Raw genomic sequence first — 25,240 nt, 5'->3', positions numbered from 1 at the left:
ATCAATCTTTTGCTTACCAGAGACAATAGGAAAATGATTAACCAACTATCTGTGTGAATAATTGGCTGCCAGTTCTTTCTGCTTATTGAATTAAGGGAATAATGAATTAGGTAATTTATTGAGGAAATACCTTGGCTGGGCATCAGGCATATCAAGGGGCATGTGCTTAATGCCAAACTGGAAAACAGTTTCTTGGTGATTGATTACTGCTTTTTGGTAAAAAGCATGAGACTTCACAGTGGTGAATTTATTTACTTGCTAGTTAGTTTGAAGAAGCCTTTGTGAATATGGTGGTAGTTTTTATTAGGAGAAAAATTAATGTCCTAAAATTGTATTTCTTTCTTCATCAGTCAACCATGTCTTCAAAAAAAAACAGAAAGGCACTGCAGCTCTGCAGTACACAGCATGGAGGACAACCACCTTAGGACTCTCCTCCTAGTTTGCCCATGTACCTTTTTCCCTTCGTGCTAAGGTCTGCAAAGTGTTGAGAGAAAAAAAAAAAAAAAAGTTTACCTTTTATTTCAAAATGGACCTGAAAACAGTCTGCTCAGCGTAGCTTTCTCATAAGAAAAATGAAGCCCTGCTCTACTAGAATATATACATCTAAAGTTAAACAGGAGTGTAGGTTATTGAAGACAGAATAGGATAAAAATAGTAATTGTGGTTTTACTCACTGTTTGATATACGCAGAGGTTCTCTGATGTACTTTAATTTTCCAAAAGAATCAACAAAACAAAACAAACAAGCAAAAAAAAAAAAAACCAACAAAAAAAAACCAACAAACCACAAAGATGTTTTCTCAGATTTACTTTCAAAGGTTGCTTAACACAGCAAATATTCTGTACGCATGGTACCAATCAATAGCTGTAGAATAGTCACTTCTTCACTGAGTACATCTATTTTTGTAAAGTATACATATGAAAAAACACATTGAAACTCACAGTGGCTACTTGTGCGAACATCTCTATTCCCCCAAAACAAGAGGAGTTTAAGTGGAACACTGAATATTTACCACCTCATAGGCATGGAGATACTCCAGCATCAAGAGTCTATCAAGAAAAAGACAACTTCTGTTTGACATGATCTATTTTCCTAGGATAAGCAATAGATAAACAAAACTCACTGTAATTTCTACAGTAAGAATATCAAGTTGATATAAGAATATCCACTTCATACTAGAACTGAGTCACTTCTGACAAGTGAGAAGATGTGATGGAGGAAGAAACTTATCTGATGGCTAAGTCTTTACCTTCTCTTTGCACAGGCACTTTTTGGTGGTTGTGGTTTGGCTGGTCGGCTTGTTTTGATTTATTTATTTATTTATTTATTTATTTTTAAGTCTGAATTACAGCCATCTAAATTCCTTGAAGGATGGACAGTAAGTCAGGTCTTAAGATATTACACCGAGAAAACATCCATAACAGATACACTTCATTGTATCTAAGCAGCAGATAGTTCACTATGCCATTACGCTAGAATTCATTTTAAAATGAGCAACATCAATAAACCACAATGAACCCAGGTGTTCAGGTGTTAAAGCCTTGCAGGGATAATACAAGGGCTTTTAAAAATTGTGAATCAATTCAGGACTTCTGAATAACCAAACATTACTATGATTGATTTCAGCAAGATACAGTCATTTAAGTATGAGAACAAGCTATTCCAGCTGGTAATATGAAGTTTTACAAGACAAAATAAGCAAGAAAAATCGGAGAAGAAAATAAGCATTGATATCAGAGTAAGTATAAAGTATAACAACGTAGGAATTAAGTTAGCCTGTCAGTATTGTTTAATTCTGTGAAAGTAGATCATGGATTTTCTTTGCATGAACAGGATTCAAAAGCAAGAACTGCACTATAGGCTTTCAAACAGCATGTGACATGAAAATTAAAGTCATTAATAAGCAATTTTATTCAGAGACAAAATGTGATATAAATGAAAACAGTCTCCAGCAAAGAAAGTCAACTACTACCACGCAGAAGGTGAGCCCATGCCCTGCTTTCTGCATGCCTAATGAGAAAGGCCAATCTGAAGGCCAAGGAGTTGAGCAACTCTTGTGCCCCAAAGGTCTGAAGCAAACTAGAAGGAACATTCATAACACAAGCCTTGACAACTGCAGCAGAGCTTTACAGATTTTCTTTCAATGGAATAATAAGTTGTTCATTTCCACAAACTCCACAAGACTATACAAATATGCGCATTCTATTTCAGCAATGCACAGCAGAGAACTAGGCCCACATTCCCTAAATGTTTTTTTATTTTTATTTTTATTTTATTTTAAACAAAGGACGTCTGAACAGTGTGCTCACATCGCTGGCCATTTATGAAGAACCACATTCTTGACAAATGACCAAGCTAAAAGTTAATTTTCTTTAACCCTTTGCTGAAGCCTTTACACACTTTTTAAAAACATGTGCTGTGAACTTCAGTAAACATTACATTTATGAAGCCAAGTCTCACTGGTTGGTGCTGGTCACTGTTAATGAGAGCCAATTGCTCAAATCAGTGTTGTAGCAGTTTCATTGTCTGCTATGAACCAGGCAACATTTTTATACTATGACCAGAAAGAAATGTTTTAATTGCAAGAGACTTAATTATAGACAAACAAGTCTACGATCAAACAACAAAGAAAGAAAAAACATTGCTTGCCTGAGAAATGGGAAGATGCTAACAAATCCTGCTGACACAATGCATGAGCTTGCTATTTGGAAGTGCAATATCTTAAAATATTTCTATGTCTCCTAGTAGTCTAAAAGCCATGATAAGTTCTACAATGCAGCTAATAATTTAAAAGTCTCAGTAATACTGAGGCGTCAGTAGCATAACAGTCTACTTTCTGGCCAAGACTCCAACACTCGTCTTAGGTTCCTGGACTACTGTACAGGGTTTATAACTTAGGTCAGATCCTACAATGGCTCCCCAGTGGGACCTTTCCTTCTCCACCCAAAGAAGCATCGGCTCTGAATAGGTACCTGTCCTGGTTGCAGTTAGGACAGAGTTAATTTTCTTCCTAGTAGCTGGTAGGGCACTATGTTTTGGCTTAGGATGAGAAGAGTGCTGATAACACTCTGATGTTTTAATTGTTGCAGAGCAGTGCTTACACCAAGCCAAGGACGTTTCAGCTTCTCACTCTGTCCTGCCAACTGGCAGGCTGAGGGTGCAGCAAGAGCTGGGAGGGGTCAGACCCAGAACAACTGACCCAAACTGGCCAAAGGGGTATTCCATCCCATCTGGGGTCATGCTAAACAATACATAAGAGTGGCTAGCTGGTGGGGGAGGGAGGACCAGACTGCTCAGGGTTAGGCTAGGCATCGGCCAGCGGGTGGTGAGCAATTGCATTGTGCATCACTTGTTTGTACACGTTATTAGTAGTAGTACTATTATCATCATTATTGTTATTATGATTATTATTGTTGTTATTATTTTTCTGTCTTAATAAACTGTCTTTATCTCAACTCACAGGCTTCACTTTCCCGTTTCTCTCCCCCATCCCAGAGAGGGACGGGGGAGGGTGAGCAAATGGCTGTGTGGTGTTTAGCTGCCAGCCGGATTAAACCACAACAGTACCAGAGTTTAATTGAAAAGGAATACTTCTGGTTTCAGTTTAAAAAGTGTCATCGTCTCACTGGTGAATAATTGTCTTTTTTATTCTTGGTGCTGGAGTGACCATTTAGCTGCCCCATTGCCATGTGCCCTCAGCTGGATTGTCAGTTCTGTCAGACATTGGCACTCATCCCCTAAAAAGCAGTAGGTGCTAATTCATCCTTTAAATTTCAGGGAATAATTTGTCTGCTTACCTACTTTTGTTTCTTCCTTTCTCCACTCTCTTCAATACATTTCTAAACCTGCATTTTTCTTATAGAAGCTCAAATAACACAACTGACTCTTTTATCCAAAGAATAAAGTGAAATACAACAATAGCACAGAAGTAAAATATCTCTCAAAATAAATGATCTCGTTATATGATGCTCGAAGAACATGCACTATGACTACATGTACTACAAAGCATGAAGTTCTGCTGAGATGCTTCCTTGAAGAGATGGCAAATGTCTGTTACAGTTTATCTTCCCCAAAATTTCTATTAAAGCTGGCAATACAGTAGAAAAACGTATCATGTGGTTGACTTAGTGCCAATGGAAATCCAGATCCTCAAAAGAAAATTTCAGAATAGCTTATAACATAGTATGTTTAACCAGTTTAACTACAGTTTATCAGAAAGCAACACCAACACTTCACCAGATGCAATGACAGAGAGCAACAGTATCATTTAACCATAGATTGAAAAGTAAATTTTTTTATTGAAAACTGTTGGGATAAGGAAAAACTGGGTTAATAGTCAGATTATTTTTGAGGGGAGTTAAGCATATTTTTACATTTCAGTAATCCACCAAAAGTCATGGAATTAGCACACAAAAACTTGAGCAAATGTGATGTTCATAAAACTTATGAATAACATAATAAATAACAAGTCTGGAATATTTGGAACTGGAATAAAGGTGGTTCTTTAGGAAACAAAAAGCATGGTAAAAACAAAGAATTTCTTCCAGCTTATATCCACAGAATGAATTTATTGGGTAACATGTCTTATTATTATTTCATAGAGCTCAACTGAAAAGTTTCAGCTTACAGAATTTTCACCGGCATTTCAGATTGGCATCTGGTTTTCTTATTAAAATGCAGTCCACACTGCTAACTTCAGAATTTACCTACAGTGTCACTGGACTTTGAAATTAACTCCAGAGAAAAAATGATAAGCTTGAATTACTTATAAAAGCTCTTGATACTTGGAAAAGCAATAAACTGTTAAGTAATTGGGGCCTTTTTCTATTTATTTATTTTTTTTTTTAAGTGGCCTTTATTTTTCTGTCCATAGATCAATCACTTCAAGTCATTTCAACATTTAATTGACCTAAACTACATTCGAAGTTAGGTACTAATTTTAATTTTTAACAAAATAATTTTTACAAGGTCAAGAATGAAAGCTGTATTTTTAAAGCAAGGCTTAAAACCTGGCCAAATATACATCTATCTATATTCTAGTATTTAAACTATGTGGTGAAGATAGTATTGAAGTAAAATAAAAAACAGTAACACTATCTTATTTAAATTTAGTCTGAGGCCTAAGTTGTTCTTTTGGGGTGTGGAGAATCCAGTAATTCTAGGAAGCTAGCCAATAATCAAGATACAGATCAATTATTGGAATTACATTTTAAAACACACACACTAACATGAGACTTCTTCTAAAATACGAACATGAGTAGTTACAATTTCCACATATGATCTATAAACACTGCAGATAAAACGTTACAGACTATGTATGCCTTACAGTTCTGAGCAATTAATTTCAATGTTACTGTGAGTTTAATATTGGCATCACATGTACCCTCTAGACTGTATTTGTAAATAGCTATTTCTAAAGTTAAAGACTGAAGCTTTTTCTCTGTTCTGATTTTTTTTTTAACCATTTTTGTTGAGACAAGATTGGTTCATTCCAATACCCCTCCAAACTCAGCATGATGTAGTGATGTGTCAAAAGGAAAGTAACAGTTATTTAGATTTTCCTAATAAAAGTCAACATTTTAACCCCTGAGACTAGTAGATCCAACTGAGATAGTCATCGCCCTGAGAAAATGTTTTGTGCCTTTCCTACCACTGACAAGCTCTGAAAAAAGGAAAGGCAGTCATAACCTCAAATACCTATCTGTGAGCATGTCATATTGACAGCACTGAAAGCTAGAATTTAAGGCAGATTAACACATTTCACTTGTTAAAATTCTGCAGTATTGAGCAAAATCCAAAACAATAAACCTGGATGAACAGTCTATGTTGTTTCAGACTTCCAGCCTTAAGAAAAAACAGTACAGATAAGAGCAGCAGTTTCACACTGAATCTCTGTGTTTTCTTCTTACACTGTCAGCTGTAGCATACTTAGTATTTACATCCTTTTCCATGTTTTCCACCATCCATTTTACAGTTCACCAGCATCAGCAGTAAAATGAAAGACTCAGAAAACCAAACCAAGTTGCTATTCAAACTGTAAAAAGCTGCAGAAACCCCAAAGTTATTTAAAGCAAATAGATGACATCAATCGACAGAAAATGCCAACAGCAACTGTCCTCGTGAAAAATGAGGAAGCAGTAGAAAAAAATCCCCCTTGGAGTTTTATTCTTTTTTTTTTTTTTTTTCCCATCTCTCTCTCTCTCTCTTTTTTTTTTTTTTTTTTTTTTTTTTAAATGAATAACCTCAGTGTGAAAATCTCACACTTTCACTGCCATTGTTTTTGCTAAAACAATGTTGTCATTGATGAGGTCACTTAACAGTTTGCTGTCCAGCAGATATGTAGGGAAGTATGTAATAATATTGTATTGTCTGTCATCACTATCATGGTTGAAGGAAATGATGAAAATAGAGATGAAAACATCACAGAATTGTGCGAGTTATTCTTGCTGATGGGCAAGGCCCCTGTACTCATAAGCAGATGTCTCTACCAAGAGCAATCCGCCCAATCATCAATCCCATCAGTTCCTGCATGATAGAACTGAAACACTGGCTGTACACCAAGGAAGCGAATAGGATTGCTCCACCCACACCTGGAAAAAGACTGAATTCTCAAATCTCATTAAAGTACAGCTTTCAAATATGAAGCCCCAGATCTGGGCTATAAGCCAAGGTGTCTACTATGCCCTCCCACTGTTAAAAGGCTTTATGTATTCTTCTGTTGTTTGTCCAAAACCCCTGACATGACTAAAGCCTGAAGAGAATATTTCCTCTGCATTGCAATTGAACCATGCATTATAAACTTTATGTTCTCTTCATTTCTCCAAGGAGAAACGTGCAGGGTTGTCTCATTCACTAATAGATGCCAAAGAATCCATGTTGATCATCTAATTTGACCTTTTCTGTAATTCAGCGTTTTTTTAATCCTTTCACTAAATTCAGTTACTGGCCATATGATATTTAAGATACATGCCTAATCTTGATTTAAGAACTTAAGATCATGAAGAATGTCCAATCTACTTTAACAAATACAACTTGTGGTTGACCAATGGGCTGAGGCCAACTGTATGAAGTTCAACAAGGCCAAGTGCCGGGTCCTGCACCTGGGATGAAACGACCCAAAGCAGAGCTACAGGTTGGGAGATGAGTGGTTGGAAAGCTGTCTGGCAGAGAAGGACCTGGGACTATTGCTTGATAGTCAGCTGAATATGAGCCAGCAGTGTGCTCAGGTGGCCAAAAAGGCCAACAGCATCCTGGCTTGCGTAAGAAAGTGTGGCCAGCAGGGCTAGGGAGGTGATCGTCCCCCTGTACTTGGCTCTGGTGAGGCCGCACCTCAAGTACTGAGTTCAGTTTTGGGCCCCTCACTACAAGAAGGACATCGAGGTGCTCGAGTGAGTCCAGAGAAGGACAATGAGGCTGGTGAAGGGTCTGGAGAACAAGTCTTAAGAGGAGCGGCTGAGGGAGCTGGGCTTGTTCAGCCTGGAGAAAAGGAGGCTCAGGGGTGACCTTACTGCACTCTACAGGTACCTTAAAGGAGGCTGTAGCAAGGTGGGGGTTGGTCTGTTCTCCCACGTGCCTGATGACAGGACGAGGGGGAATGGGATAAAGTTGCGCCAGGGGAGGTTTAGGTTGGATGTTAGGAAGAACTTCTTTACTGAAAGGGTTGTTAGGCATTGGAATGGGCTGCCCAGGGAAGTGGTGGAGTCACCATCCCTGGAAGTCTTTAAAAGACGTTTAGATGTAGAGCTGAGTGATATGGTTTAGTGGAGGACTTGTTAGTGTTAGGTCAGAGGTTGGACTCCGTGATCTTGGAGGTCTCTTCCAACCTAGATGATTCTGTGATTATCCTCATCACATTAATCTTATTTTTCCAAAGAAAGCACTACTGTTGGTTCCCAAAAAGACAGCTATGTTATGAAGTCAGCTAAAAGAAACTTCTTCTCCACCTATTATAGATGGACAAAGTCCTTTGCAGATGATAACATTATTTTTATTGTTATTACAGCACAAAAAAAAAAAAAAAAAAAAAAAAAAAAAAAAAAAAGAGGAACTAGGACTTTGGGACTTTCTTCTGCACTTTCTACTTTTGCTGAAGTAAAAACCCCTCAGAAGTCAACTGCTCAAGTAGCAGTAGGGCTTCAACCAGGTATTTAGGACCAATACTGTTCAGTCTAGTCCTAAATAATGTCTTAAAAACAGTTGTTTAGCTAGTTCTGTGATGGTGTGAATTGTTCTCTGTTATTAACTGGGTGATGCAGCTGACATCCTGCACAATAAAACAGACTCACTACTATCTTTTTGACGGCCATTTTACCTGGATTGGAATAAAACATTAAAAAAGTAATTCTACAAAGCAATTGTTGAAAGTGAAGAGAAAAACAGATTAATGCCTTTTGCAAGTTTAAATTGGATGCAGATTCCACAGAACCACAGAAAAAAAACACTATAGTAATTACAAAGTCATAGTGGTTATAGATTTCTCAGTACAAATCTTAAGTTATAAGATTACTATATTAGAAGATACTGATGCTATGTTTTGTAAACATTTTTATTCTTACTTCAGACATTACAGTATACCTCAGTACTCAAATAGTTAAAGAAAACACAAAAAGGAAATAAAGCTCTTAAAAAAAATTAGAAACAATGTGGAAGAGAAAGATAAAAGCTCTATACAGCTGCTCTGTACCATAGTGTTATTAATGTTGTTCTTGGAAAAAAGTTCTCTCTCTTTAACCTTAAGTTCTCTCCCTGCAAGACTACTAAATCATGTACTACTTACAGATTAATGACTACCTAAATCATCACCAGATATGGATATCGTAAGGAAAACATTCTTTAAATATGGATATGTTTTAGAAATGGATGTTATCTACCAAGAAACAGTTTTCAATCAGAAATGTCAGACTATTAATACTTAACCTTTTCTTGACAGTATACCAATAGAATGAAATAACCAAATCTATGCAGAAAGCCAGAAACTGAAGACAGCTGCCAGAAGTGCCAGTATCTTAGCAATTGGGTCCTTAAGTAAAGGGAGAAAATGGTCTCAGGTAAATGCTGTACTTACTATGCTGCTTGACATTTCATCCATTTATTCTATCTTCAAAACGTAGTACCAGCATCAACGTGAGAAGTCTGGGGTTTCACCTGCCACAGCAGTACAAACTTCTGAAATCCTGTTAAAAAATATAAAAATCATGAAATAGGAAACAGCTCACTAATTCGGCAAGCATCTGTAAAGTGTTGTTCCCTACATAATACAAAACAGAAAATTCTTTCAAATAAACACTTCGTTATTTCAAAGGAATATATTTGTTATCAGCATTAGAAAATTATTGCTCTCTAGTATATATCGTACTTGAAGTATGAAGATCACAGAATCACAGAATCACAGAATCACAGAATTTTCTAGGTTGGAAGAGACCTCAAGGTCATCGAGTCCAACCTCCAACCTAACGCTAACAGCCCTCCACTAAACCATATCCCTAAGCTCTACATCTAAGCGTCTTTTGAAGACTTCCAGGGATGGTGACTCCACCACTTCCCTGGGCAGCCTGTTCCAATGCCTCACAACCCTTTCTGTAAAGAAGTTCTTCCTAACATCTAACCTAAAACTCCCCTGGCTCAACTTAAGCCCATTCCCCCTCGTCCTGTCACCAGGCACGTGGGAGAACAGGCCAACCCCCACCTCGCTACAGCCTCCTTTAAGGTATCTGTAAAGAGCAATAAGGTCGCCCCTGAGCCTCCTCTTCTCCAGGCTGAACAAGCCCAGCTCCCTCAGCCGCTCCTCGTAGGACTTGTTCTCCAGGCCCCTCACCAGCTTCGTCGCCCTTCTCTGCACCCGCTCAAGCACCTCGATGTCCTTCTTGTAGCGAGGGGCCCAAAACTGAACACAGTACTCGAGGTGCGGCCTCACCAGAGCTGAGTACAGGGGGACGATCACCTCCCTAGCCCTGCTGGTCACGCTGTTCCTAATACAAGCCAGGATTCTGTTGGCCTTCTTGGCCACCTGAGCACACTGCTGGCTCATATTCAGCCGACTGTCCACCATCACTCCCAGGTCCTTCTCTGCCTGGCAGCTTTCCAACCATTCCTCTCCCAGCCTGTAGCTCTGCTTGGGGTTATTGCGCCCCAGGTGCAGGACCCGGCACTTGGCCTTGTTAAACTTCATGCAGTTGACCTCAGCCCATCGGTGCAGCCTATCCAGATCCTCCTGCAGAGCTTTCCTACCCTCAAGCAGATCGACACACGCACCTAACTTGGTGTCATCTGCGAACTTACTGAGGGTGCACTCGATGCCCTCGTCCAGATCATCGATGAAGATATTAAAGAGGACCGGCCCCAGCACCGAGCCCTGGGGGACGCCACTAGTGACTGGCCTCCAACTGGACTTGGCTCCATTCACCACGACTCTTTGGGCCCGGCTATCCAGCCAGTTTCTAACCCAACGAAGATATAACAAGACAGTTGAATACTTAAAGCTTTATCTTCATTTAACATTATATTTAGTGATAATCAAACAGCCTTCTGAGTGAATTTACTGGAGAATGTAAATGGAGAAGTGCAGGTGTAACTACAGAGATGGGAAGAATAGCAATGGTCAAAGCAAATGAGGCTAGCAAGACCAATACCTGCTGAGCCATCTTCTTGCAAAAGACTGGCTTCTGTTACACGGAGTACCTTATGCATGACAGAAGGATATGTGAGATGAATAATAGCAAAGAAAAGACTGGGATTACTAAATGAACTGAAACAGAAGCTCAGGGCCAGTACAGATCTCTAGAACTAAGAATCACTTTGCAACAAGAAGTCCTGTCTTCTTTGGACTAAGGTTAGGATAAGAAAAGACAAATTTAAGAGCCTCAGAGTGGACAAGAACAGGAGTTACTACAGATATTGAAGAACAGGAAAGCCCTGTCTCCTTCAAGCCCTGTTTGGCATGGTTATCTGTTGTGTCACAAATGCAAGTGCGTTCAGGTGCATGTGGAATGGAACTGCTTTAAGCAACCTGAGGACTCACAGCATTTCAGTTCAAGTTCAGCTACATTTCAGCTCAAGTTCAGCAGTTTCTGACACTGCCTTCTATATCTGCATAACAACTTTTTGTGTTTACGTATGTGATTACGCATACAGAATATTCCTAAAGCTAATCCTGCCACTACTTCTGCTCAGTTTATAGCCGGGTGGGCTACAGGCCTCCCATTTCTGATATATATATACATGTAGGCCAATGCAGAAAGAAACCTGATGCCTTCTCAAAAGTACTTCTGCCTGAAGTGCCAGAGTTGCATGCACTATCTTCATTTGACACTGAATGGATTGTGGGTATTATATTTATTTTTATTTCTTTTAGACAGAAAACAAGCCTTTCTCTTAACCTTGTTTTACTTTCAAATCATTTTTTTTTTTTCCCTCCTTTTATCTCTGAGGTTGTATTTGCATTCTTCCCCAACATGAAACAGTAAGTAAAAATCCTCTAGCAACCTTCTTTAAATTGCTCTCACTCAATGTGATTTCCTCATTCACTTGATTACTCCTCTCCTATCTAACCAGAATGAATATATCCTTCTGATCTGTTCTTTGAGGCACAGATCCATTGTTTAATTTGATTTATTGCCCTTGTGTTCTACCCGAGTGAGAATAAGTAAAGGTGGCTCTGTGTTCACAAACTGAGGTAATAACTAGATCATGAAATAGCACATTATTTACAACCGATGACCAACAGACATCACCTGGAATACTTCTTCTTTTTTCCCCATGCATCCTCACAATTTTTCCAAACGGTAGTGTGACAGGATTCCATTTAGAAATATGGTGTCTGTTGTACTTGAGTTGCAATACTTACTTACTACCTTGAGCTCTGGTCTGCTTAACTGGCTCAGTCATTTAAGACATACAACTTGTTACATGGTATTTTTCTGAGTGAAAAAGTGTAATGTACTGCCCACCTCTGGAAGCCTCATGTATTTTTCTGAATACAAAGCAATTTCTGTAAGGTGAAAGCTTACTCAGTAGCAAAGTTAAGAACAAACAAAAAAAAAAATACACAAAAATATTTTTCCTTTTGAGTTCATTCCCGTATTCAATTTAAATATTGATTATTATCTTAAAGAAATGAGAGGAAAAGAAATGAAATTCTCTTTTCATTTTCTCTAAGGTACACCATTCTTATTATTTAGTTGATTAAAAAAAAAATTACTGTTGATCAAGACTTATCAACACAGATGTTCAGCAAGGAATAACAGAATATGTTGCAGATGATGAAAGAAGTAATTCTTAATTCTTGTTTGAATCAAGTGGTACCACAGCTAGTCTGTTATGTTTTTCCATATTGTCCACGTGAAATTAGAACAAAAGCATGCTCCTGCAGCATGGGAATAATATACCATGCTAATAAGAAAAAACAACAACTTTGCAGTACTTCTTCATGCATTACCTAGTCAAGTACAAGGTGTGCAGTACAAGGTTAAGTCAAATCCACTTAGCTGCACTTTCTAAAGATTCAGAGCACTTAAGCCTCATCAGCTGTAGCTCATGTCTTGTTTAAAGGTTACAGCAAGCTGCCCTTTCGACTCTTCCAATCCTAGACTAGAGCAGTAACTACAAATGCCAGAAGCACAGACTCAAAAAAGACAGATGAGATGTATCAATTTGTTACTTGCTTTTCAGAGAACACTCAGTGACACGTGATTGTATTAGAAAGGAAATATTCCCAATGCTTTCCTGTCCCTTCATCCAGTCTGTGCCATGTCATACACATGATGAGGTGGAGAGAGGGATTATTAAATAGCTTTTTATTGCTATTGGTCTCTAATGAGACCAAAATACAAATTACAGTTGAAATCTTAGGTTTAAATTAAGAGCTATGCTTCAGAAAGGTTAATCAATGAAGAAATGAAAACTTTGGAAAGAGATATAATTACTTTTTTTTTTTTTTTTTTTTTTAAACTAAGAATTAAATATCAGCCTATGGCCAACTGTACACAGCATTTGGACAACTATGGAAAAACATACTGAACACTTGGATTTTCCCCCACATGCAGACATGCAGTACAAGTCTTATAGAGGAGACAACACAAGGTCTTGAGGAAGACTCCAATTTTAGTTTGTTATAACAGATCTCTCATATTTGCTTCGAGTACAGTAGTAGGCTCATAACTGAAATAGTTGAGAAACAAAAGTTCATCTTAAGACAGTAGGACTCTAGTTTTGAGTACATCAGCAACCTGTTCTTTTACTTTCCACTTTCACATTCTATGTACTGAACTGTCCAACAACACTGGTCCAATTCTGAATGTTCTTTGTTTTCATTTTAAGTACAATAACAAACATGCATGCCATTAAATTAGGAACATAAGATAGTGACTTTCTCTTCAAAGCAGTTTGGTAAGAAGTGCAACATCCAGACTGGGAGATCTTTTCTTGGTTTGTTTTCAGGTGCTTTATTTTTATTTATTTATTTTTTTCTCCATATTGAGTGACTTTTTCTACTAATAATATCTGTCCAGGTGTGGGGGGGAAGTAATTTGCTCAATTCTTTGTGTGTTGTTAAGGAGACAATGAACTTGCAGAACAGAATAAGGGATGACAAATTGATGGCTGTATTCTCTGTTTAGATCTGTAGAAAAATCTGGTCAATAATAATTTCTCATTCACAAACACAAACCAGAAAGCCCGATATTCAGCTAAATTGTTTTTACCTTAGATCTAGTAATGTATTTTAAGGCTTTGGTACACATTTTGTATGGCTTACCCAAAATATCATTTTGGCATATGATTAAAGAACAGTAAATCAAAACTTGATTCAACTAAATATAAATTCTAGGCAATGCATAAAATCTTAACATAAAAATTTCTAAGCACTAACATAATAGTACGTAGTCTCTCAAAAAGTACCAAATGCATGGGTTCTTTGAATAGACATTCTCTTGAAGTCCTAAGCAACCTTAGTTCTCAGATGTTACTCAGTTAAAACAGCAATTATTGCACTGCTTTTGCCAAATGCCAGCATAGGAACCACTCCATGCAACCATGAGACTGGCTCAAAAGTGTACTAGGTACTTTGAACTATCGGCCATATTTGCATAAGCAAAAGCTGGCTGTGTTTTTAATAATCAAAAACATGCTTCCAAAACTAGCTAATATCCGCCTATGAAAAGAAAAAGATGTTTTCATTGTGGAATATCTTTTATTTTCCTCCCAGCCCTCTGGTTACACAGAAAGGGGAAAAACTTTCAAAAATTACTCTATTTTTGAAAAATCCATCTCATCAAACATTTCTGTCATGCTGTCCGGTGGTACAATTTCGTGCTAAATATTTGCTCACTAAAATATAGTACTATAACAGTTTATGTGACTTACAAATGAAAATTGAAAATAGATTTTTCTAGCAGTAGCTGTAGGTTCATCAAAAATAGTTTCATTTTCCATAAATATGGGATCTATTTGTTAATCCTGGCCACGGATTTTAATATATTTCCTTTCAGTACCTACAGGTGGTGCTGAAATACAATTGTAACTTTAAGAAGTGACAATCACAAAGTAAAACTGTAACAAAACTACCCAAGAAGACAGATGCCCTACCGGTTAAGGAGATCTACTTCAGTGACATACAGCTGAATCAGAACTCAAATTCAAGTTCAATTTTGGTGTTCTTCTCAGGCACTTACTACAGTTAATCTTCTTACATAGCCATGTCTTATAGCCCTGTTTCCACAACTTAAGGTGCAAAATATTAGCTTATTTTTTAATTGCTGTAAGAGCTCAATAACAAAATCAACAAATAAATAAACAAACTGAAAAACCTAGCTGTTGTGAATATGGCGTAAGTACAGAACAAACTGAACACAAACATGTTTCCCCAAGAACTTCCTTTTCAGGTTGCACATTCATTCTGATAATTATAAATTTCACCATTTGGTATAAACTATGACAATGCAGCTACTAAAAATAGCTCTCTGGGACATCAGCCCAGTTCACTGAAATGAAGCAGGACTAACTAGCTTCTCTGCAAACATATAATGGAAAAGAACAAAATCTTTGCCAGGCATAATTAACATGTGGTAGCATGATAATCAACAGAGTCAACAGCAGATGAGTCCTTACTTTCTGGAGAAAAAAAAAAAAAAAAAAAAAAAAACATTTCCACACAAGTGATAATTTACAGAAAGCAATTCTGAAGCGTTTGCAGTTATGAACATACTTCATGGTAAAAGTCATAGTTTGAGCCATTTCCTCTAATGCTAACACTTTACACTTAATTTCCAAGCTCTATGAAACAAGAAAACAAATAAGAGGAAGAAAATAAACACCTTTTATTAATAACGCTAGGAATTTTGTTAATTTAAGTAGGGAACAGTTTGTTAGCAAGAATTTGTAAATAATAAAATGCTTATAATGTTGGTAGATTTATTATATGCATACATACTATGTGCATACTCATAAACAAGGTCTTTAATGTATCATGAAAATACAACATAAGACACAAAGGGGAAGGGACCCCTGGGTCCTTGAATCCTCACATTTGAAAAGTAGGCACAAAACCAAAGTCAAACAACTCTGAACACCAAGATGCCTTCACCTGTTCCTGCAACAAACCGCAAGCTACAGATTAACCTTCCACCAATGCATCAAAAACCCAGGGCAAGAAATGCAAAAACCTACACTTAGCACTCAGTTTTTGTGCTTCTTAAAATAAGAGGAATGTTGTATTTTATTTTATTGTTTTTAGCTTTCTTTCAATTGATAAATTTAGTTACTTGTAGAAAAGAGTAGAATTCATACAGAAAGGAAGACTTTGCACTGGAGTTTTTCTCCAGGATGTATACCACTCTTTCACTCATCAAGTCCTTTTGACAAAAAAAAAAAAAAAAAAACACAAACAAACAAAAAAAAAAAACAACATAGTTTCTTTTTACACTTCACCACCAAATCCTAGATGTTAATCTTCTCCTTACATCTAGCATGAAAGTTTAAATAAAATCTAACACAAAGAAGATGCACTTAGGCAGCATATGAAGACAAGTTTAAAGTGAAATGAGAATTCCAGAGAGACCAGGCCATGGTTTCAGAGCTAATGTAGCCTCTTATATAAACATGAGAGGACAACCTCCAGACCTAATTTTCAAATGAAAATATAAGCAAGTATTATTAAATTTGTAAAGGTCATTGTACGCACATAAAGTGAAAACCTGCACAGGATGAACAACTCAGCCACTTCCTTTGGCAAATTATCAGTTATATTCACCCACTTCTCTTTATAAATCATTTTGTATTAGAGGGAATATTGAATATTCGCTTCTCCCCCTGAGAATGGAATTTCCTCACATTAAGTGAACTGCAAGAATCCTATTGTGGGATTTCTTCCCATGCACATACAGAGCAAGTTCCTTCCTTGGCTTTTTTAGCATACCCACAGCAGGAGATGCAAGGCTTAAAGGTAATATAAACTAACAATAACTTCCTTTTTCCCTACACAATGTGTTCCCTAATGTTTCCCCGAATCTGGTGTCACATTTCACTGGCAAAAAGATTACAAATTGGTAGCAGCTGAGACAAGTGCTTGAGGGGAAAAAAAAAAAAAAAAAAAAAAAAAAAAAAAAAAAAGAGAAAAGTGGTAAAGCTGACTAACAATTGTTTGAATCTAGACAAACTTCTATAAAGCCAGAGGCAAGCCTAAAACTTACACAGCTTAAAGCTGCAAAAACGTGGACTTCCTTGTAGCAAAAACAATTCTAAGTGCACTGTTGTTCTAACAACACAGTGTAGGTAGCACTAATCAGACACATGTTAGTTAAGGTGTATAATTGTTCTTAATTATGTCTCTATTAGTTTGATCATACAAGGGAGTATCAAAGGTACCACGAATGTATCATCAGATTAAACAGAGAAGCATTATTTGGCAACATTTTGATGAACTGAAGTTCTTGGGACAGGATTTAAACTCAGATTGTACAAAAGCATTACTAATGTATGCTGTGGAACGGCATCATTCCACATGCAGACAGCAATGCATCAGAACAGTAGACATTTGTAATGACCTATTTTATATATAAAACTCACAACTGAATATTTTCACTAAAATCAGAACAAAACCAAAACCTAAAAGTCAATTCCAAGCCTCAATGACTATGGAATATTACTATGACTGACGTGGGAGAAATATTCCAGTGAATGACTCACCATTTGTTCACATAAATCTCATCTACAAGATGAGAAATTTTGCACACACACATTAAACATTTCCATAAAAGAAGTATTTGCATTTCTTAAATTTCTATGTATCTATTTCACATATACTAAAGGCTTCATAATGACCATTTCATTTTACGTTCAGTAACTTCCCAGGTTTCTCATTTTAGAGGTTTAATACATTACACTGTACACCACACAGTGGTTGGTATTGTTATAGGGTATAGAGTTCTGCATGTGGAATGATAGAGTCTGCACGTGGAATGACAGAGTTATATACCCTTGCATAGGGTACAGAACTCTATATGTACAGTTTTTGGAGAGCTGTAGAATGCAGCAATTTTGCAATTGAATTGTGAGAACCCCTCAAGAGCTAGAAAACATTACTGTGGTTTGTGCACCTTTATCTCTACTTGCATCAACCTGAATTTAGGTCTCATTTCTCATATTGCCACCTTTTCTCCCTGTAATTTTAGGGATATTTAAATACCAAATTTTAACAGTACAGAAAAAAGGCAAGTTTGTCTACGCATAAGACAGCTGTGAGAAAATGTGACCAACTTCAGCATTAATGTGTCTGGCTCCTTTATTAGAACAGAAATTAATGAAAATCAATATTCATTTATACAGGTTGGAAATATGGTTCAATAATGCATTTTATCATTTTGACATATAAGACAACTCTAAACTGACAGCTACATGTTCCAAATTTGCCCTAAGTCTAATGCAAAAACTGGCCCTGTTTTAGTATAATAGCTACAAAAAATCCTATTTGGTTTTATGAACTACTTAAGTGGCCAAGACAAACACCACACACTAGTATGTTTCCAGTAATCTGCCAGAGCTATGTACCTCCCAGGATTCAAAAACACATTTTCAGAGTCTCCGAGGAAGCTAAGTTAACCTCGTAACTGTCTTACTTAGCTGTCTATAAATCATCCTTTTTCTGACTTGACTCCCCTTTCAAATATCACACCTCCTATGACTGACTACTCCTCATTTGGCCCATTCTATGTATTCTGCTTATCTTTGACAGGGAGTCCCTTTTTTGCATTTTTCTATGTATTTGGGGAGGGAAAAGAAAACATCTGGCGCATACATAGCTATTCATCTGAGCAGTTGAGGAGAAACAAGAAAATAACTACAACCAGATTTGAGTCATCAGCACTGAAGTGGAAACTTATCTAATCTCCCACTGTTTTTCCAATTATAGAAGAACTAGTGTTCTAATTTGTCAAGTTCTCACTGCAAGACAGCTCAGATACAATACTTCATTCACTACCTTCTTTTTCAATGTTCCCTGAAGCTGCTTGGCACTGAAAAGAATTGAAGAAAAAAAACTATTCCTACTGTATGCCATAAAGTATATGAATATATGTATGCTATAGGTCAGAATCTAGACTTTAGCTCTTGCCTATCTCACATGGTGAAAACCAAAATCAATATCACAGCTCTGTTGACATGGTTTCAAATCTTCTTAGGACCAACTAGATATTGGTTCTGAGAAACCAGCACTAGAGCAGTGTTACAGCCATGCCTGTGTCCAGCCATTGCTCCAGATCCTGGCCCACAGACTGACTTGCCTCGACCTAAAACCCACCCCGTCATTACAGAACTTGCCTCGTGATCCCTGGGCTGTGCCTGACCCTGGTTACTCTCTCCAGACCTAATCCCAACCCTGTCTTGCTCACTCCCCAGCTTGATCTCAGACCTGCCTTATCACAACAGACTTGCCTGTGTATATGGATCCTTAACCACCCCTGGGTGCCATCCCCAGGACCTCTGTCCTTGCCTCACTCACACTGTGAGACTGTACCCTTTGCTCCTGCCTGCCTGAAACAACCTGCCTGTGAAACAACCTGTCTTTTCTGCTCCCTGACAGCTTGTATTATTATTATTTAGGGAATGTCGCATTTCACAGCTAAGATGCATCTTTCAGTCTAAATGCCCTCTATCTCCAGAAGATGAATGACCTGCTCTCTGCCTGCCTCCTACCTTTCTTCTTTTGTTCCCAGCCATCACATCTTTCTGTCACACCAGCTCAGCTGCTTCTTTGGCCTTCTCACTCAATTCACTAATGCTCAGCAAAGAAATCCAAAAGTTTTTTCAAAGGAGAGGTAATTATCTACCCAATATGGATGTGCAAGGGAGGAAGGAGAAGGAGAGAATTGACTCTTGCCTTTTGGTGACAATGATCTACCACATTGGCTCCACTGCAACAGCAATTTCTCCTTCAGTTTCCCTATTTCACAGCAATTTTCAGTTCTTTAACTGCCTGTGGTTATCACTTAATTCTCAACCTTGTAACTCCTCATCTACCACTATAAAAACTTTTGAAAGACACTGAAGAAAATACTTGCTTTATACAGCTAATTGCAGTTGAAAACAAGCATGAACATGCCTTCCTAGAGCAAAGCAAAGGCCAAAGTTAACACTTCACTGATTGCAAAGCTGATACCAATCTACTTAATTGACCCTTTTTTGATTTGAGTAATCACTGATCCTCTTGAGTTCTGCCAGTAATTTGTTGAAATAGCCACTAGTTGAAAAGCACTAAGTGATGCTGGTTGGTCTCTACTAAAGTACTACCTTACCAGGTGTTCATATAACTGGTCACTTATGTAATTAATTGTAAATTTCTTCAAAGTATCTGCAGTTCTCTGTAGGAAGGTATGTAGGTTACACTTCCTCTGAAGGTGGGGTGGTGCTCCATAAAGCATAATGGCATGCCTTTATTTTATTTTTCCAAAGTTCTGATTGATTGATGGTATTATTCATGGCACGTGTAAAGGGATATATGTCACAGCCATATATTTTGGAGTTTCAATCTTAAGTTGTAGAAAACTAGAGAAATTATAAGAAAACTAGAGAAAATGTAAGAAAAGAAATTATAAGAAAAATAAAAATACTAATTTTCAAGATAGAAGATTTGAAAAAAAAATTAATGCTCTACAAAGTTCAACCATTCTACCAACCACAGAACCAGCATGGTTCAGTACAGAATTATTCTGCTCAATGTAGAATTATTTTACCAAGTGTAAAAATTGAATTTATTAATTCAGGTATATGTTGTGAGAATTTTATTCTACCTAACATACTAGTCTCAGAATGAAGTTTGGAGTCTGAAACCATTTTAGAGAAAACAAACCATGATACCCAAGCTTGTAAAGCTTCAGTAACAATTTAAGACAACTCCATAAAGAGAGAGGGAAACAAGGGATCAGCCCATAGAGACAGTGTTAGTCAGAAGCAATAGGCCAATAGTTACTTAAATTAAATTACTTAAATTAAACTGAGGAAGAAGAGATTTTTGATGTCTGTTCTCTTCCCTTAGAGATAGGGAAAGATGAAGGAACAACTGCTATGCAACCTTTATCCTTTAAATAACACTGTCCCACAGAATCCACTAAATCCACTAAAAATCTGTTAAGCATCATTATTTAATCCAATCATATCATTTAGAGAAAGCTTGTAGCAGTTTTTCCATCTTTGATTTTTTTTTTTTTTTTAAATGTCTTTTGATCATAAGTAACTGCAAGATACAAGAAGAAGTTTAGACAGTGTCACTTTCACAGGCTAGGCTGGAAGAGAGGGGCCTTTGGACATTCTATTGCCACAGAAGATAATCTTGAGCCTTATTGCTCTTGCCAACATTCCACAGATACTTTTACTACCTATCTTGGAACTAGTAAGTCCTCCAGGTCTACTAATTCATTCTAAAAATGAGTCATATCCATACACATATTGTTTCGTGTACTTAGCATTCACATCTAGTCTTGCAAAGCTAAATAAGGAAAAACAGTTTTATAAGGTAAAGTATTAAGTTGTACCTGATGATATAACTCAGTTTTTCACCCCTTCTCTCATTTGCCATTAACCCAGATGGAGGTCTGACTATTTTAGCATTGTGTTCACCAACACAGCAGTGTTGTTAATTTACACTCCAGAAGTACTCCTGATAGTCTATTTAAAACTGTTTCAATATTCATTTTTATTACTATTGTTTATTTTTAATCCTTTTCCCCCACTAATTCATTAAATCTATATAGGTGTTTTTACATGCTCAAAGCAGAGCCAGTGGAAGCTGACACATTTTTTCCTCATCTTCAAGGAATTTATTTGGCAGTTTACATACATGGCAAACAGATGCTGCTAGTCAAATTTATTTGCAACATACTGTGATATCTAGAGGGGTACGGAGCAGAGCTGTTTGACCTTTACCATGCCTTATCTCTTCTGCTGTACATACATTCAAATAGCAATATTAAAGAGCACTTTTTAGTGCTGCAGCTACTGCTTACACCCACTAATGAAATCATCCCCTTTCATACCACCTTTAGAGCTTTTTTTTTTAAATAGTTTTAAAGATGTACAAAATATCAGATACTTTGTTTCTGTATTCAGTTCATTCACAATTTTTTCCCAGTGTCACAGAATTCTGGTTTCCTGTGAAAAAACAGCTTAAACTACATCTGTGAATTACTTAGAAACTTGTTTACTTGCTACCCTTATCAGTTTAGTTAAACCATTGAACACAGCTAACAAAAAGCCTGCCATTGTGAAAAGCACTAAATTTGCCCTTGCATTTCCCATTTTTCAGGGAGATCCCATTTCTATGCCAACCTGACCTGAAAGCCAAGCACAGCACACACAGCTTCTGCTGTTTCCAAAGCCCACCAGGCATGACTGCTCCAGTATTTCAGACCAACGCTGCTCCACCTGTGTGTGTTGGGTGATGGGCAGGACCGCAACTCTGGTGTTAATCTATAAGGGAATAGTAAAAGAAAAACACATTTAAGTATCTTTAGATATACAGGTGTAATACTCATTTTTATGGGCCCACAAAGTAAAAGCTTGATATGTCTGTGCTATTGGTAAGTTGCTCACTCCTCCAACAACACAACGTTAACCAGAAGGGAAGGCTACCAAACTGAAAACAACCAGTGTTTTTTAAGCTAGACAAAACAAACAAACAACAAAGCAAATACCACAGAACAAATGTTCTCCTCACAAGCTAAATGCGGCGTCTCCTGAAGTCCCTCAGAAGCTCCTCACACCCAGGTGGGCCACGAGGGCGTCCGTTAGAATGGCTCCTCACGGAGCTGGGGGGGGAGGTGCCCGCCTCGCCTCGCCTCACCTCGCCTCACAGCCGCCCGCCTCACGCGGGGACCAATGGCTGCTCCCCCCTCACTGTGCACCTAGAAGGGAAATGGCAAAACAGGTCAACGGGCAAAACCTCCCCGTTCACAGAAACATCAACTCCAGGTTAGATGTAGGCTGAAAAGGACGAAATAATGAACAAAGGTGAGGCATCCTTTCCTGACAGGATTAACAATATTTTTCAAAGAACCACGGTTTAAAATGACACAAGAAGACTACTGGATGTCAAGGCAGTGCATCTCAGAACATCCAGAAAAATGCAGGTATGCTGTACTTCGTGTGGCTCAGTTTGGTTTGTCCAATTTTTCTCTTTTCTCCCGAGTTCTGAGTTTTCCAGAGTCACAATTATTTCACCTGATATGAAGGTTAACATAGCAATCCACATGGCAGTGTGATCCTGACTGTGCCACAAGGACAAGCTGGTTCTTGCAAACACATTTCAGGTGATAATATCTTGCAGGGCAGACTGCACCAGAGCTTAGGGATATGGTTTAGTGGGGACTGTTAGTGTTAGGTCAGAGGTTGGACTCCATGATCTTGAGATCTCTTCCAACCTAGAAATTCTGTGATTCTGTGAATAAGTGGTAATTATACAAGTACTCCGATGATTGAATTTCGTACATATCTCAGAGCTTTAATAACATATCATTAATTTAATAGTTGCAGGCAGTTTGGCTCCAATGCATAGGTGGTATTCTCAGAGTGTGTTATGATTGTTTCTAATGTTCAAAGCACACTGCCATTGCTATCTGTTGCAGGCCAGCACTGCTGAGAAGCAGTCCAGTGGAAGAGGAAGTTAAATACAGTTCAGCTGAATGAGTTTCAACCAGTTATTGAACTAAATATTTAGACTCTATTGAGGACATTGCATTTCCCAGATTTTCATCACTGCCTGGGCTCAATTCTTCCTTTTTTTCCAATTCAGAAAGATCTCCAAAATTTTTGAGATAAGGGAGACACATGCTTTGTCTGCTCCCTTTCCAGCTTTCACTCTACATCCTCTTGCCCAGCCTGCTAATGAGATAACATTCTTTGGTTCCTGGTTCTGAATAAGAGACTTCCTTTGACTTCCTTAAAAAAAATTCCACAAATAAAAATATTTTCTGTTTGGGAAAACAAAACAGTTCTTTGCATGATAGAAAACTGACAAAGCCTAAACTGAGTGTGAAGGATACAGGTGACCGTATGAACCCATTTCCAGAAAGAAAAGCAGAAGGCTTTGGGAAGGAACCCCTGAGTTTCCTCAGCAGGGAAAGCAGAGGCGTTTGGTAGGAATCCCTGAGGTAACACTGTGCAGAGAGCAGAATGTTCTGAGCAGGAATAACTGAGGTAGTTTCTCTGTGTTTAGGCAGGAAATACTGACTTATCTGAGGATTGCAGAAGCATTTGGGTGACAGCTGGTGCATTACTGATATACACTAGACAAACTGATTCACTGGTAAAAATTATATGAGAAATCTAAGGAATTCTCTGGTTGAACAGAAAATAGGGAACAGGTAGCCCTTGAAGGCAGAAAGGCAAAAATAGGTGCAAAAAGGGAATGAAAACCTTTGGTGGAAAGGGGAAAGAAGATATAAGGTAGTGGGGGGTGGGGAGAGCAGGTGTGAAAAGCAGAAGAAAGGATGAAGATTTCAGTAAGAAATACTGAAGCAGCCTCATTGACTTCTACTGCTAGTTCTAACCATAGGTTCTAAGTCAAATATATTACAGCTAACTCAAAGGACCTCATTGTTTGAAACAGTTTAGAAAAAGAAATGTATCATCTTGGTCCAAGTGGAAACAACAGTTTTGTATTATACTTACAAAATCTATAGTTCTAAAATTTGAGAAAGTAAGCCTTAAGCTCCTGACATATATATATATTTTTTCATATCCTTAGCACAAAAAAAAAGAATATGGGCCTGAGACAGAAAGAAAATTTTATAAAAGGCAGAGCAAAAAGAAGAAGAAAAGAGAATGGCACTCTGGGCACAGGGACCTGCCTGTAACCAAGCCCAGGTCACATAAGAGCATGGCTGGCCCTGCTGTTGGCCTTGGAGCTGGGTGACCCACTCTGTAATGAGGGCTTGGGCCATGGCCTGTTTGTGGCCTGTTTTGTTGCTCCTTTCCTTGCCTGAGGAGAATCACAACCCTTCAAGATGGGTAAGCATCACTTTGTCCTCAATGGAGAACTGTTGCCTGCCCTTTAAGGAGGACAGTGCCCTTTATGCTGCCACTTCCTGCCTGCTTGCCATATGGCTAGGGCAAGCACCCCATTAAGAAGCGAGGTGTCTTGCAGTATGCCACTTGCATCAGGGCAAAAGAGCCTTTTCTGCCCTTTGGAAGCAGGGCTGCCCTGTAATTTGGAAAACAGCCTGTGCCTGGGAGTTCCTGGCATGATGCTGCTGAGCCAGCGTAGAGCAAGCCTCCTGTAAATAGTGCTGAAGCCTCTCCTGCCTGGTTGAACGTGTCCAGAGTGCCAGCCTCAGTGATGCCCCAGATTCTGAAGCCTTCCATCAAGGTGGCCAGGCAGATTCTCCCAGCAGAGGCAGTGTCATCATCATTGGTGGCGGGTGAGTTCAGCAAAGGGATGCCTGGGGTGTTTTGGGGTGGCTGGGAGGAGGTGTTCCCTGCAGTGGGTTCCCTGGGGAGGTCGTGCAATGTAAATACAGCTACACACCCAAGTGTAGGCTGTCAGCTGGCATTTGGGGTTGGTGGAGTGTTGGGGTAGTAGCCGTCAAAGGGCAAAGGGGTACTTTTAAGGATGGAGCTGTGTGGACAGCCTTGTAAGACTTGGGGAGGGTTGTCCCCTCTTTCTGCCTTGGTTTTGGCTTCTTTAGTGAGTGGGGAAGAAGACAGACTCTGGATGGAAATTCCTTCTGTTGTTACTTCTTGCACCGTTGTGCCCCACACC

General features: G+C 38.3%; 1 protein-coding gene across 3 annotated transcripts in view; it reads right to left on the bottom strand.

The window, feature by feature from the left end:
• The window catches only part of TFPI (tissue factor pathway inhibitor), a 189,993-nt gene that overhangs the window by 54,128 nt on the left and 110,625 nt on the right, over positions 1-25,240 (bottom strand). For 2 of the 3 annotated variants that reach the window (XM_084522921.1, XM_084522924.1), the window contains exons 3-5: positions 22,199-22,385; positions 21,816-21,951; positions 9,065-9,173 (exon numbers count right to left, since the gene is read on the bottom strand). The gene's annotated coding sequence lies outside the window, so the exon portion shown is untranslated. Of the gene's footprint in view, positions 1-9,064; positions 9,174-14,580; positions 14,786-21,815; positions 21,952-22,198; positions 22,386-25,240 lie in introns of those variants that run through there. The other variant, XM_084522925.1, reaches the window with a different exon arrangement.

The sequence above is a fragment of the Aythya ferina genome (assembly GCF_964211825.1).
Source record: "Aythya ferina genome assembly, chromosome: 6".
Lineage (NCBI taxonomy): Eukaryota > Metazoa > Chordata > Aves > Anseriformes > Anatidae > Aythya > Aythya ferina.
The sequence above is the reverse complement of the archived record's forward strand: the minus strand, read 5'-3'. Positions and strand labels throughout refer to the sequence as shown.